The sequence below is a fragment of the Perca fluviatilis genome, chromosome 22 (genome assembly GCF_010015445.1).
Source record: "Perca fluviatilis chromosome 22, GENO_Pfluv_1.0, whole genome shotgun sequence".
Lineage (NCBI taxonomy): Eukaryota > Metazoa > Chordata > Actinopteri > Perciformes > Percidae > Perca > Perca fluviatilis.
In genome coordinates, this window is record NC_053133.1 from 14,459,139 (window position 1) to 14,466,735 (window position 7,597).

Sequence of the window (7,597 nt, forward strand, 5' to 3'; positions counted from 1 at the left end):
ATGTAACACAATTTATCTGCCAGCCTTGTGTGTTTTATAGCAAGTATACACCTGTCACTTGGCGTCTGTCACAACTTGAAGAGAACTCCATGAAGTCTTCCATATGTTCCCCCATATGCTTTATGTACACAGAAACATGAGGCGTAAGTCTTGCATATAAATGAAATACTTAGTTATATACAGCAGTCTAAATAAGCCTGAAATAAGATTCACTATGTTAAATAAACTAACAATATACAGGAAATACAATTGAATCCGTAATTTGTAAACTATAGATATCAGTAATTTATCATCGCAACAGTGGATAGAATTCGAAAAATAAATCAATGAGTTTCTTTCTTTTACAAGATCACATGATAACATTGACTGCAATCTGCAGTGTCATTACATGACATATAGCAGTCCTTTATTTACACTTGGGTTTTTAATCCTGAACTGTAGTGACTTTTAATAGATTCAGACTACAAATACACTTTTCACATAACCACCAGATGTCAGTGTCCTTTAACATACAATCAGCATGCTGTAACCTTTTAACAAAGTGCATCTCTTAGTGGATCAGTTTGGAAAAGAAAAGAAAAAACATAAAATCATGTTCATGATGACAAACAAAAATGTTTCAGCTTCCCCACTTTTGTACCACAAAGACAACTCTTGGCATTTTCTTGCAAGCCTGAGGGAACTTATCCATCTCCCAGTCTGTTACACTAAGATCTTGAGCCAACAAAAAGACTAACGTTTTGGTAAACTGATAATGCAGAGGCACTGGGAGCTGGGGAATTGTGGATACCCAAATTCCCTTTGTTTAATGTCAAATTGTACAGAGCTTCTAGTTATTCTACAAACTCCTATTACACCGTTTCAGAGTGTGTTTTGTTTCTCTGTGCTGAACTTTTAATGGATTGTGGTGCAAACCAGTTGAAACCAAGACATTTCACAACAATGACAAATGCAGACTGTCTTCTGGAGAGAATGCAATAATCATGAATGCTCTTGGATTTGATATGTGGGCTGGTTTGCCACATAGGATGACACAACACCTTGACTTGAACTTTGCTAGAGTTGTTTTTATGAGTTGAGGTAATAGAAGAAAGAAACATTTTGTGAATGTCTTGTCTTTGTAAATCCTATTAGAGGAAATCACGTAATGCTACAATACATCATGAGCACAAAGAGGTCAATGTAGTGTAAGCCAGTATAGGCATCAACCCGAGCTAGTTGACTACAGGTATAATAGAGAGTTGAGAGTGAAGGAGGAAAGCCCATCTGATTACAGTATGCAGCGCTTTCCCAGCGCTGCGCTTCTAGAGGACATTGATTTTGGCTCGCATCTTGCAGCTGCAGGATGTCGCTCGTCTGAAGTCCCTACTAGGTCCCGCAAGGAGGCTAACGTAGCCCCGTCCAAAACAAAGAATACAGTAGGATATGGAGGGCAAACACAGAACATGGGCCACCTTTGCCTCAGTTTATGTTCTTAGACTGAACCAGAAGGTACATGTCTAGTCTGCCTCAGGGGTGGACATACTGTAGATTGATTCTTATAGCCACTGTGGTGGAGATAAACGGATCGACAACATGTCATTACTTTTAATGTCACATATGAGGTGAATACAGACTATACAGTTTTATTACATAACACCAGCTTATGTCCTTTGTCATAAAATGGAATATCTATACTGAAGTATGCCAGATATGCTTTATTTATATTTTACTTGACCATGTGAGGAGCTTACTTTGCCAAGGAAAAGTCACTAGACGAGAAAAGTGACCATAACATAAACCAAAATGGTGTCTTATTTCATCATAGTTGAGGGATGAAGCGTCAGCACGTTGCTAGCATAGGGAGTACATGTAAATTCAACCATGAAAACCTGGGGAAAAATATTTCCCCACATGTTATGGCGGCACTCTCCTAAATAAACACCTTTATAGACCAAAATAGACACCGAAGACACCGCAAATGATTTGTGTACCTAAAAAACTTTATTTTTTACTCCTTGTTTGAAGTAAGGTCATCCAATGTAAAAGACGAAGGAGTGCAAAAACGAGCCCTGCAGTTAACTCTACTGCCCGAGAGATTTATGGTCGCAAAAGGGTTTTAACATGTACATGCCAACATTTGAGGAGATACCAAAACATGCTTCAAGTAGCTGACATCAGTCTCTGGGAAACATACTCCTGCCTGACCTAATCAAATGTCATGTAATGTTAATTGCTGTTTCTTACATCTTAGATAGATGTGAATGAAGGCACAGGCTGCATTTCCTATGGTTGAGCTGCAAGGGGATCAAAATAAACATGGTTGTTGTGCGTCCAACAGAGACAGAAAAGAAGAAAAAATTACAGTGAATTAGAAAAAAAAGTCTCTCCCAATATCCCCCTGGAGGCACAGAGAAGCCAAGTTTTCAAACATTCTGTGCTTGAAGTCAGGGAGGGCAGAGAGGTTGTAGAGTACAGAGAGGAGAGGAGAGGAGAGGAGAGATTTTCTGTAGCTGCAGAACAAACATCAGCAAACCTCTGAATCATTACCGAGCTCCCTCCGCAAAAGATTTATCCCCCTTTTTCAGTATTGTACTCACTCAAACTTAAACTTCTCACCATTATTGGAGTTGGATGGCTGCTTGCACATTTTGGAAACTGACTCCCCCAACCTCACCCTCTCCCTGTTACTGTAATAATCTATCACCCTGCCGTGGTCCCTATGAAGTCTTCATCTTCTTTCCCAATAAACGTTTCACCACCTTCACACTTGAGGGAGGCAAAACTGTTTCAGCAATAACAGTTTATCTGACAGGTCTAATTCACGTGTGTTATCAGGAAAAGTGGTGCACTTTTGGATGAGCTTACAGATGCGTCATCGTGGCCTCAGTAGCATAAGCTAGTTGAATAGGATTTATTGCTTCGGCAACTGGAGACTGAAAATGTCTGTTTCTTCTCTCTGTCTTTCTGATTGTTTCTCTCTCCTTCCTCTAGGTCTTTAAGTGAGCTCATCAAAGGTGTTATCCTTCTTGCTTTACTAACCTTGGCTGGGTGAGGAATTCCTGAAATAAAAGAACAATAGAGTACCATCAGACCAAGCAATTTGAAGACAATGTATGTAGCCTACTGTATGCTCCACACTGAGATTTTTGAAATAAAACATTTAAAATACACATGCTGACAGAAGCACAAATAGCTGTTAAAGACCTCATATTATGCTCATTTTCAGGTTCAAAATTGTATTTAGAGGTTGTACCAGAATAGGTTTACATGGTTTAATTTTCAAAAAACATATTGTTATTGTAGGCTACTGCACATTGCTGCTTCTCCACTTTTCACTGTGTGTTGAGCTCTATGTTTTAGGTACAGAGTGAGGCATCTCACTTCTATTCCATCTTTGTTGGGAATCGCACAGGCACAGTACCTAGGTAAGGACTAGAGGATGGATACCCGAACAGAGCTTGTCGGGACCGGCCCAGGTTCGGACAGACATTTAGAAACAACACGGTCTCACGGCAGTTCGTGAAATGGTCACGTTATTTTTAATCTATTGATTTGTGTACACGGACACAATTATGTAGTTTTTGTCGTGGTGCTCAGCACGAAATGGGAATGGGAAGCATAATGTGAAGCATGTATACGGAGGTTGGGCTTAGGACAAGAAGAACAGGGAAAGGACACGCCACACACCGAAACGACTCGCAGTCTCTAGGGGACACGCAACAACAACGGGACGGTTGTGTTTTGGAAAAGAAGAACGGGGAAAGGAACCGTCAACAACGGGGAAATAAAAGGCCACACGAGGGTGAAAGTCCTGTGTTGTCCTGTGTTGTACTCCCTAACTTTGTTGTGCTGTGATCACAAAATATGCTTCCCATTTAAATACATTACATTAAAATTTGTGCTCACCACCACAAAAAAAAAACGACATAATCGTGTCCGTGTACACAAATCAATAGATTAAATAACGTGACCATTTCACAAACTGCCGTGAGACTGTGTTGTTAAAAATTATGTTCGGTTTCGGGTCAGGCTCAGTCACATCAGCGCGATAAGGCATTGAACATTTTAAATTTAAAAAAGCTTATTATGTAGGTGCCCGCCTGTGTTAACATGCGCTTGTTGCCCTGTGTGCGCTGATGCGCACATCTGTTGACATTTCCGAATGCCTTCCTACAGTTGCTTAATAAAAACGGGCTTTCCACACAAACGAACATACATGTGTCATTAGTATGAGAAAAAAAAAAGATTTCGGGTCGGGCTCGGACATAAATATTTTAAAGTGATGGTTCGGAGTAATTTCACCCTAGGGTCCTTTGTACCATGACCTCGAGCCAAACAACCCCTCAGAAGCTTTTTTCACCTGGGTCAAACATTGGTAGAGTTAGCGTTATCAGCTGAATAGCTTAGCGCAGGGGCTAATGGATCCACGTTTGTATCTCGTAAGTTACCCCACTAATAATGCCCAAAATGATACCAAACTTCTACACTACTACAAATAGGTTATGCACTCATAAAACGATGGATTGGAAAGTTTGTAAGTACACCAGAAGTTTATGTAAAAAACACTTGCCTGTTGGCTTCTGCTCTCTGCTGTTGCTGCTGCTGCTGCTAGAGAGAAGAGTGCATAGGGACGTCTACAAATTACAACACCGAAAAGAGATACAACAAAAATATTTATTAATTAAACTTTTTTTTAAAGTAAGTGCTGTAGTATAACTAGCAGGAGACAAGTTATAATTGAGGTAAGTTTGGAGACATTACTTTATTTAATCATTAAATTAATAAATATTTTTGTTGTATCTCTTTTCGGTGTTGTAATTTGTAGACGTCCCTAAGCACTTGTCTTACTGCCGGTAGCAGTAGCAGCAGCAATAGTAACAGCAGAGAGCAGAAGCCAACAGGCGATCTGCACTCTAGTAAGGACTACTAGCCAGTCAGAAGCAGAGTAGGATGGGCCCTGATAACAAGCGAGCTAGTGTGAACCAAAACAAACACGCTTAGCCGATAACCATGCCTTTGGCTCAGCCGTACTTGTTCGAACCCGAGTCTGATCCCAAAACACAGGCAGAACAACCCGAACCAGCTTTTGCTGGAGCAAGACGTTTCAGAGTGGTAAGTTATTTAAATGTTAACAAATTTGTCTTTCATACGTAATGTTTTAACTCTGCACTGTCTCTTGGACATGGCAATACAACTATCTGAACTCTTCAGGCCTCCGCTCTAACTGGCTTGGTTTGAGGGTGTGCCACACTAGCAGCTAGGCGAACATTATTGTCAGGGTACAATGGCGGACTCAAATGCACAACTCAGAACAGTAGTAAAGAAAGATTCCTTTATTGTTCAAAGAACAAACAGGCAGAGGTGCAAAATCGGCAGGCAAAAGGTCTCGAAAACACTGGGAAATACAAACTAGAAAAACGCTGGAGAGTGAGTACACAAGGTTCATCAACAATCTGGCACAGGTAAGTGAATGTGATATTGAGTATTTATACTAGGGGAACAGATGATGATGATTACACACAGGTGAGACACATAAGGGACGTGAGGGTAATCACAGAGGCGGGAAATTAGACAAAGATGGGAAGACCGGGAGTGACCAGGAATGTATATAAACAGTGGATTTCAAAATAAAACAGGAAGTCCAGAAAACAAACAAAACATAAAATAAGAGCGGAGCGGGGCTGAACATGACAATTATAACCTGTGTTACAAAGTGACGCAAAATGATGCGCATTTGTCACGGAAGTAATGGCTGGACTACAATAGAGCTGTTTCGAGCAGTTCGTGAACAGTGTTCTCTGTGGGAGATGGTAACTCCCTTTGGGGTGGACTTGGGGCTTTTTCACTTTGTAAACCTATAACGTGCACACAAAAGTTATATAACACAACAAAGGAAAGGGAAAAGGCCAAAAAGCATAATATGAGCACTTTAAAATGGAAGTGGTGAACGAAGTTGATGTGTCAGTTGAAATGTCAGTTGCAATGTAGGTTATAAAGCAGTTGTAACTGAAAGCAGTTGAAGTAAATTGTGTATGAACAGTGGAAGTTAAAAATGCTTGTTGAGATGTGAAAGGGTTTAAAGTGTCAGTCTATGTGTAAGTGGTAAAAAGAGTTGACATGCCATTTGAAAGCAAGTGAATTATCATTTGAATAGTGAGAGATGAAAGCAAGTGACAAGTCAGTTGAAGTGTTAAACACAGTTCAAGTGTGTGCACTGAAAGCAGTTGAAATAAATTGTGTATGAATAGTGGAAGTTGGGTGAGTTAGAGTAGTAAGAGAGGAGTGTACGTAGTTGAAATGTAGGTGAATTGTACGATCAGAAAGTAGTTGAAGTGTCAGCTCAACAATACAAATATGATGTCAATTGACATCATAGTGGGTGGGTGGGTCAGTTAAGTAAGTGATAAAAGCTGTTGAAATTGAATGTGAAGGTGTAAGTTAATGGGACAGTTGAATCACTTTATTTGCAGGAGTTTTTTTTGTTTGTATCCCTGAACCATCAGAGGCTGCTTTCATCCTAACGAAAATCCATATCCTTAACATTTGCTCTGCCTCTGCCGCTGATGCATAAGCCAGGTAAATGTCAGCAGCAGGTTGTCTAACTCATCATCCCGCTGATGTGCCTTTTGAATATCCACCAATCGTCTGTTTGGCTCCATGTCAGGTATTTGCTCAGACAGAAGGATTTTTCCCATGCATACTAATGTGTTCCTCGAAAACTCTCTGTTGGTTGATTCCAGGGAGTGTGCTGGTCTTTTAGGGCTGGCTGTGTAGATGAAGCTTCTTAATAAAGTGCAGGAAGTGGTTTAAAAAGTTCATGCTATGCAAAGTTTAGCATTAAAATGTTAGGCATTGTATTCCAACCTGCCAAAGTGCATTGCAGTGCAGCAAACAATTCAGCCTGAGAGATGTTTTCTGCAGCCCAGTTTGCTTTGAACTAATGCAGATCTTCATAGTCTTGTTGGTTTGTTAATTTGTTTGCTTGATAACCTGTTGATCTCACGCATATAACTTTGATGAAGGCTGGCCCAGAACCATATCCAGCAGTCCCAGCTGGAGAAAAGAGTAAAAGTTGCAGCATCTGCCCAACACATCAGAACATTTATGGCTCTCCCTCTTTGTTCCTGCCTCTCACCAACTCTCTCCTACTTTCTCCATCATACTCTGCACACAAATTTTAAAGCTGTAGAGCTAGTCTTTTTCCTTCCACTCTGCTCCCTGTTTTTCCCTCTGAGGTCAATGATTTCATTGGACAAACTCAAACAAGAGGATCCCCTGAAATCCTGTTAATTGTCTGTTCATTTGTGTAGACATAGACAGATGGGGTAAAAGTCAACCTTCTCTTATTAGGATTCAGATGTAGTCCTAGCATGTTTTCTCTTCTCCGTCTAAGGCTTTGATACGCAGGATGTGGGACTGTGCAATGGCACCATATGAATTGAAAGTGAAAGCTGAGAATCAAAGAGCCGGATTGGTACTGTGGGCAGAACCTCTAATCAATATCCGACATGAGGAAGAGCTCAGATAACACAGCCCCAGACAATGGACAATGATACTTTTTTTGGCCAAGGGCAAGGCATGGGTTGAATTGTAAAAAAAAAAATTAAAGACACAA